The following is a 9,133-nucleotide window of genomic DNA, read 5'->3' on the forward strand; positions in this document are numbered from 1 at the left end:
ACGTCACCCACACCCACACACTTCTACATAAAATATTCATACAAACATAAAGTTTTAAATTATTAAATCTAATAAAATAACCTGAATATTATAGTCGTACAGAGGTTTACAAAGCCACTGTATGTATGATGCAGCGCTGCATGCTGGCTCTGCATTGTTCGTCTTCGCTTAGAAGTTTTTCAGTGCTTCATACAGAGCTACACAGACGCTCTTCTTTTCATATAGACCTTAATAGAGGTTTTGCACTTGCCACGTCTTCACTCCATCCCTGCATACGTTCTTCATACAGAGCTACACAGACGCTCTGCTCTTCATACAGACCTTAATAGAGGTTCTGCACTTGCCACGTCTTCACTCCAACCCTGCATACATTCTTCATACAGAGCTACGCTGATGCTCTACACTTAAGTGGTGATAGAGACCTCTGTCTCGTCATGTTGTACGGTGAGGTTTTGCTTATTACTCTGAACCCTTTCTTCAGACTTCTAAATCTGGACTTCGTCCGTCGTAAATTCTGGTAGGTTATTCTAAAATATATTCTTTTAAAAGGTAGTCGTATAGAGAGGTTTACAAAGCCTATGCATGTATGATGCAACACTGCATGCTGACTCTACAGTGTTCGTCTTCGCTTAGAAATTTTTCCGTGCTTCATACAGAGCTACACATACGCTCTGCCCTTCATATAGACCTTAATAGAAGTTCTGCACTTGCCACGTCTTCACTCCAACCCTGCATACGTTCTTCAAACAGAGCTATGCAGATGCTCTGCACTTAAGTGTTGATATAGACCTCTGTCTCATCATGTTGTACGGTGAGGTTCTGCTTATTAATCTGAACACTTTCTTCAGAGTTCTAAATCTGGACTTCCTCCGTCGTAAATTCTGGTAGGTTATTTTAAAATATATTCATTTAAAAGATAGTCGTACAGAGGTTTACAAAGCCTCTGCATGTATGATGCAGCGCTGCATCTTGGCTCTGCATTGTTCGTCTTTGCTTAGAAGTTTTTTCGTGCTTCATACAGAGCTACATAGATGCTCTGCCCTTCATATAGATCTTAATAGAGGTTCTGCTTATTACTCTGAATCCTTTCTTTAGACTTCTACATCTGGACTTCCTTCATAACTCTGAATATGTATGCCAGACTTATAGGTATGAACTATGTCCGTTTACAAATCTGGAACTTTCTGTTAGCCTTGCTCAATATAAGTCTGTTTGTATTCATAATTATTTAAAATAAAACTTTCACTTACAGCCGGTCACCGGCTGTATCTGTAATTTTTCAAGTAAAGGAGGCGGGATGCAACGCATGCCAAGACACGTGTCTTTCTGCCATTCGTTTATGTCTAACCGTTTCGGCTCTCGACGTATTTCGCAGCTGTCATGCCACGTGTCATATAGACATAGGCGCTGAGTGAACTGCTCCGTTTATCTGACCTTTGTTTGGCGCATTACACTCGAGTACTCTATTTTATTTTATATTTAGACAAACCCATTTCCCCCAATTTTTCTTTTACGCTTTCAAAGTATTTAAGAACTCTTCGTCTTCAAGCTCTCAAAAACCGCCATTAATATTTCTGCAAGTTCTTAAATCAGTTCGTGCAACCACAATCGTTGTTACAATCATTCATCTTCCATCTTCCAGTAAGTATTCAAACCATCCTTGCAGGCCAGATTAAATAATCAATACCCGGTTCTGTTCAAAACCCTAACTGTTCAAAAGCTTTTATTTTCAAAACCTGCAACAATGTCTTCTTCAGACTCAGGGAACTCTCAAACTCACACCACTACTCTCAAAACTGTTGAGGAATCCAGCCATGATTTGGTTTATCTTCCACTGAAACCCAACAACCATGCCCTTCAACTCTCACTAGACAAGTTTGACCAAAAATTCCATCCTATTATCGATATCCTCCAACACCATTTCTTGAACCCTGCCCTGATGAACACCGATGATCTTGTCCCTGAAAGATTCATCCAAGATTTCTGGAAGAGTTGCTCAGTTACTGATTCCCAACGAGGTATTGTTGGAGATTGTTTTCTGCCATCTACAAATGAGTTCATCACTGTTGCATTTCAAGGTCCCTGTTTTCACTAGTTTTGCAAATCCCTACGAAGACGGATTTAGAGCTGAATGAATATGCTCCTCTTCCATCTATGGATGAGATTGTTTTGTTCTTGAAGTCCTTGGGATACAACCAATCCATCCAGTATCCTTCTCAATACCACCGATAGTACCTACCCCCAATGTGGAACACCCTGTTCACATTGGTGAATCGATCGTTGACTGGGAAGATTGGCAGCTTGGACATGTGCTCCACCAATATTTTACAGATCATTTATGGCATCTTTTTTGACTTATCACTCGACTACTCCTTCCTCCTCTACACAGAGTTTAAAGCAGCTGTCGTGAAGAAGTGCCAAGAGGTGGCTAAAGGAAAGGAACTACCATCTCTCTTGTTTCCTCACTTTTTGGGTCTTCTTCTAAGACCTGTTATTGATGACAACAACATTGACGTGGGACGGCTGCCTGTGCACAAGGTGAATGTGCTCACTCAATACAAATCTACTATCAACAAAGAAGGTTATGATAAAGAACGGCCAATTCCGAAGAGGCTCTTATGTTACATGAAGACTAGGGATGTGAGGAGACAATACAGACGTGTACGCGAGGCACAAGAACCTGTTCCGCAAACCCCAACACGCATAGGTACGAACCAAGAGGGTGAGGGAAGGGAGGACACTGAAATGGCTTAGGCAGAAGAAGAGGGGGTGAGATTGGAAAAAGAAAGGGAGAAGAAGAGAAAGAGATTAGAGGCAAAGAAAAAGAGAGTAGAGAGTGAGAAAATGAGGAAGGAAGAGGAGGATAGCGCTGAACGAGCGAGACTTGCAGAAATTGCTTTTTTGAAAGCAGAGGAGGAGAGAGTCGAGGGAGCAAGGCAAGCAGAGATTGCTCGTCTCAAGGAAGCAGAGATGGGCTACACTCTGATATCATTGTAGGCCTTCATTTATTTATTACACGGCCTCTGTATACTCCATGCAAATATTTGGACCCTCTATACAGAGCTCTGAAATTATGCAGGGTTGTTCTTCACACTACTTCGAAGATTAGAGGCCTTCTATGCAGAGTCGCAAAGCTGTAGAAAACTTACCTACACAGAGGTTCCGCATTGAACATGCAGAGCCTCTATACAGGTCTGCACTGAGTATGGAAGCAACTTCAGGTGCGCTACGTGGTATATGCAGATGGTCTGCGTAGTTCTGTATGAAACACGGAATCAGGATCAGAGGTTTTGCATCGCACGAGGAGAGACAGAGCTCCTACTTAAGAGCTAAGTGTATTATGTATAAAGGCGTCTTCTATGTCAATTATCGTAGAGATCATCTTACATGAAGCAGATATACCACCCCTTGAGCAAGAGAAGGAGGTAGAAGTATTCTAAGTTCAATTCGTAATCTATTGGTGTTTCGAGAACCTTCTTAGGATGTTCATCAAGCTTGAAAATATCTAGACCTTCTTGTCTTACATTTTTTTTTTAACTTTGAAGCATTGTACTTTCGCTTCAATCGTACTGTACTTTCTGAATTGTTAATGTAAAATAGAGGTTATTTTTAACATCTGCCTTCAATTAGACTTATGTTTTTAATTCCGGTAAGAACCTGCCTTCTTTTTAACCTCTGTTACAATATCGAGAATATCTTATGTTTTCCTTCTTTTTCTTAATTTAACAAAAAGGATAGGTTACAAAAACGTTAAAAATCCCTCATCTTCAGAAGTAATATTCGTGGTTCTGGTGTACAACTACATTGTTGTTCGTTATTCGTATAGTTTTTGTTACTGGATCTTGGTTCTGCACTTAAGTGTTGAGAAAAAGCTATGTCTCTTCATGTGCTATGTTGAGCCTACCCTTCTTCATATAGGGAGTACATATTTTGTTTTAAATTTGAATACTGAAATCGAAAGATTTGTTTATAGAATGACACGTCGAAGTGTGGAGTAATTATTAGACGCATTAAGCGTGTCAATTTAAAACTGTCATATTTTAAGAAAATGTTTAATTACTGTTACGATGTAAGTTAATGGTTGGTCCTATTATATTCGAACACATGGTTGAATACCGTCTTAGATGCATTTTAGAGGAAGTAATGTGTTGTAAGTCTTGAACGCCAAGAGTTATTGACTAACTCTGAATTTCATTTTAGAGTATTAAGACTAAATGTGCCCAAACGTTGAACTCTGACCCTTGCATATTCAGACTTACTACATCTGAACTACAAAGACCCGGTAGGATAACAAATTTTCCCCCAATCGATACTTCCATATCTGTATACACCTTATACACTATCTTTTGTTATGTGATGGTCAATATTTGTAAATTAACCCTTACAAAAGCCATGAAGTTGTTAAACTCCATATCAAAATGATCAACTCTGGAATGTGCAGAGTGAATTTCTTGCTCCCGCACTTATACCCACCATCTTAAATATGGAACCCACTTCATATTTAGAAATTTGTATTGACAATAGACGGCATGAGAAGATTTCCTCAGCCTACAGATTTGCACGTACAAAGAATTGGTCCAGATTTTCCATCCTTATTAAAAAGTCCGTGTTTAGTTAAAAGTTTTTCTTCGGACCACACTTCAATGTCTATGTAAATCTTATCAAGTACCCTTCGTCATGTGAATGTCAATATTTGAAAATCAGTCGTTAAGAAAGTGAGTAAAATTGTTAAAGTCCATATTAAAATGTTCGTGACCTATAACATACATAGTTACTTGCACACGTCTGAATTTATAACCGACGCCATAAGTCTGGTACACCACGTTCATACTTGAACATGGATAGATTACACAACTAAAGCCGTAAATCTGGTACAACACGTTCATACTGGAACATGGACAAACTACACAACTTCAGAATTTTCATAAACTCATAAACTCAAAATTTTAGTTATCGTCAGTTATAATCACCATAAAATCTGGAAATTTCAATCGTGGGATGTGTGCTTAAATTGAGATTCAATTTCCGAACTCCTCACTACTCAAATTGGCAACTTTTCTCAAAGTCAAACAAGAACAATCAAAATGAATTGCTTTTCTTCTGTAAGGTATGATAACTTCTTTTGATTAACTTACTTCAATATTTTAATTAATTAATACATGGTTTCTCTTCTACAGATTAATGGCTGGAAACAATATTACATTCATTGACGATCTTGGCATACAAAAGGATGATTTCACTGTCAAGGTTCGAATTGTTAGATTGTGGAAGCAACCGGTGTTTAAAAACCCGGATGAAATATACTCCATTGAAATGATATTWATGGATGAACAWGTAAATTCTTATATCTTTTTGAAGCTTTAGTATTGAAAGCATGATATTGAATTATTTTCTAAACTGTCTAAGATCTTCACATCATCAGTACTCATTGATTTTTCATTTTTATGTTCTTAGGGCACCAAAATACAAGCAAATGTCCTGCAAAAATGGGTTCCTAAGTTCAAGAATTTACTTCAAGAAGGGGCTGCAGTTTTTATTAAGAATCCTACAATTGATCGATATGCAACGAAGTACAAGTTAATCGACAATACAAATAAATTAAATTTGTGTTACAAGACTTCTGTTTCGAATTGCCGGGATTTTAAGGGTTCCATTTTTGTTTTTCATTTGTCAAATTTGAAAACATTAAATCCAAAAGTATCCCAGAACATACAGCAGTTGGTGAGTAAATTAAATCCTTTTACATTGATTGTATTGTTTAAATAAATTATATACTTTACACTTATTGAAGTTAGATGTTGTCATGTTAACTTTTTGATCATTACATAGATGTAATTGGGGAGGTTATTGCTTGTGAGACAATGGTGACTTCCAGATAGCAATGGAAAAGCCAAAAGAAGAATGCAACTTGAGATACAGGATTTGGGGTAAGTATTTCACTTTAATTTACTACAATGATCTTCAGAAACTATATAATTCTTTTCTTACAATTTATGTAGGGGAGTTAAAATACAAGTTACATTGTGGGATGCCTTCGCTGAGGAATTGAATAATTATGTTTGTACAAACAAGGACAAGGGGATTGTTGTTCTTGTTATTTAATTCGCAATGGTCAAAATTTACAGAGGTTAGTCTGATTCATTACATGTATAGTTCTTTCAAGGAATGTTGTGTTAACTTGTTTCATTTGATTGTTTCAAAAAGACCATTTCTTTCTAACTCATTCAATGGTACGAGGCTGTTCATCAATTCGGACGTTGATGAAATTAAAGATTTTAAGAAAAGGTCAGCAATTTTTATTTATTATTTATTTCTGTTATATATCTTATATTTCGCTCATATCCATTGTTGTGTACTAATACTCTGATTCAATAGTTTGAATCGGGAAAGTGGCGAATCTAAATCGTCACAACAGATTTTAATGCTCTCTGGAATGTCTTATTCATATCGTGAAGATTTTCTAGACAGAACCAGTAGAGCAAACATTGTTGAAATCAGTGAGATTGTTGAGGTACTGATTCTTTTAAATTGTGTCTTTACATTGAGTAAATGGATTTTAGTGTGACATAGTGTACTTTATACAGGCGAAATCACTAATTGTATTAGGAACGGTGAAAGCATTTAGAAAATATGTCCCTTGGTTTTACATGGGTTGCACGAGGTGTAACCGCAAGGTTCGACCCATGTACATTATTAGTGACAAGGATGATGACTCTGGTATGAAAGAAGAGAGGGAGAGTTTTGATTGTACGACTGATAGATGCAGAGGTAAACAGACAGAAGTGTTGCCAAAGTAAGTAACAATTACATAACCGTGCTTCTCATTAACTACTGCACACTCACATTAATACTCACTTAATAATCATATAGGTTCAGAATTTATTTGAGAGTTCAAGATGATACTGGAATTGTATCATTGACATTATTTGATCGAGAAGCTAATAAGGTTTTGAACCAAACGACAACTGAGTTGTATGAAAAAGTTAAAAAGGTATGGTTAGAGGTCTTATCCTTTTTGAACTGTTACTTTTTAGGACTCCAAATACCTGTTAATGTAAAAATTGTTTGTTTTCTTTGTTAGAGTGGTGATGTAGACATGTTTCCAGATGAGTTGGATGTTTTGCTTGATCGAAGGTTTGCAATAAAAATTGATATAATTGATTACAATATTAAGAACAACTGTTTCATTTATGGCATTTCAAAGCTAACAGATGATGATGCCATTTTGAGTGAGTTGGAGATGAGATGCGCTTCTCAACAGGTGCTGATTTCAGTTTGCAAAAAATATTATCCAATTTAGTCTAAAATCTTTGTCACTCTAACATTATTTTAGCATTTACTCTGCAGCCTGCTGAATCAGAATCAGTAAATCTGCATTCAACAGATTTCAGTTCCCAAGATAAGTTAAAGGTACTATAAGTTCCATGTTCAATGTAATTTGTAAAGACAACTATAAGCAACTAATTTTTCAAATGCCACAACTAATTATGGTTTTATTTCAAGGATGTTGTTTCATATACTGGTGATGCCGATCAGGAAGGAAAAGGATCGTCTATAAAAACATAAAAGATCCCTAAGGTTGAGAAGTAATATTCTTCTTTTTGATGAACAATTACATTGATACTCCCATTTGGTATTGTGTTGGTGGTTGAATTTTTTCTTGGACAATTATTTCTGCATCGGTGCAGATGTTATGATACACGTTTTCATTATTATTTGTGTTGGATTTGATATTAAACTCATTTGCAGTACATACTTCTGTAATGTTTGATTTTCATGTTCAAGAAAATTATATCTGCTTGTAAGTATTTAACTATTTTTGAACGAGGAGGTTCTTGGCAGTTGAAAAGCAGCTCTGTAATGAGTATGGAAGCAACTTCAGGTGCGATGTGTGGTACATGCAGATCGTCTACACAATTCTGTATGAAGCAGGGAATCAGGATCAGAGATTCTGCATAGCACRAGGACAGACAGAGCTCTTACTTAAGAGGTAAGTGTATTATGTACAAAGGCCATCTTCTATGTGAATTATTGTAGAGACCATCTTACATGAAGCAGAGATACCACCCCTGGAGCAAGAGAAGAAGGCATAATTATTCTAAGGTCAATCTGTAATCTGTTGGAGTTTGAGAACTTCTTAGGAGGTTCATGAGGCTTGAAAACATCTAGATCTTCTTGTCTTAGCATTTTTTTAGCTTTCAAGCATTATACTTTCATTTCAATCGTATTGTACTTTCTGAATAGTTAATGTAAAACAGAGATCATTTTTAACCTCTGCCTTCAATTAGACTTATGTTTTTAATTCAAGTATGAATTTTCTTTCTCTTTAACTTCTGTTGGAGTATCGAGAACTTCTTATGTTTTTCTTCCTTTTTCCTAATTTAACAAAAAGGAGCGGCTACAAGAACGTTAACAATTCCTCCACTTCAGAAGTAATATGGTTTGGGTGTACAAGTACATTGTCTCTCGTATTCGTTATTTTTTCGGTGACTGGATTTTGTTTTGTACAATGATCTGTTAATTGGTGAATGTAACTTCCTATAAGCTTTCATTATTTTTTGTTTTGGATTTAATGTTAAACTTATTTGCATGAGTAACACAAAGGCTCTGCAYTTAAGTGTTAAGAAAAACCTCTATGTCTTCATGTGCTACATTTAAGCTTGCCCTTTTTCATACAGACCACACAACAGAGGTTCTGCAYGTGCTACGTTGTCAATCTAACCATGGCTCCGTACTGCATACAGAGCTTTTTTACAGAGGCTTTGCACTTAAGTGTTCAGAAGCAGCTCTGTCTCTTCATGCACTGCGTTGAGCCTCRACTTCTTACTCTAAAGTGGACTTCAAACTTGTAACTCTGGACCATCTGAGTCTTAATTCTAAAAATTTATTCACCATTGTGTCTGTCAAACCTGACTTCGTTCTTTATACAGACTTTAACAGAGGTTCTGCTTGTGCTAGGTCGTCACTCTAACCCTGCTTCCCTRTGTCACACCCCGTTAWAGCGGAAACAGGAGATGTAGCAGGTAAGCGATTCACAACAACAGTTAATAAACAACACCATTCAAGTTTTTCTAAAAGAAATCAAGTGTAACACCCATAACCAAATTGGGATAAAATACTTCTTTTACAAAAT

The sequence above is a fragment of the Cynara cardunculus genome, assembly GCF_001531365.2.
Source record: "Cynara cardunculus var. scolymus isolate 2C chromosome LG 17, CcrdV1, whole genome shotgun sequence".
In the NCBI taxonomy this organism is placed as follows: domain Eukaryota; kingdom Viridiplantae; phylum Streptophyta; class Magnoliopsida; order Asterales; family Asteraceae; genus Cynara; species Cynara cardunculus.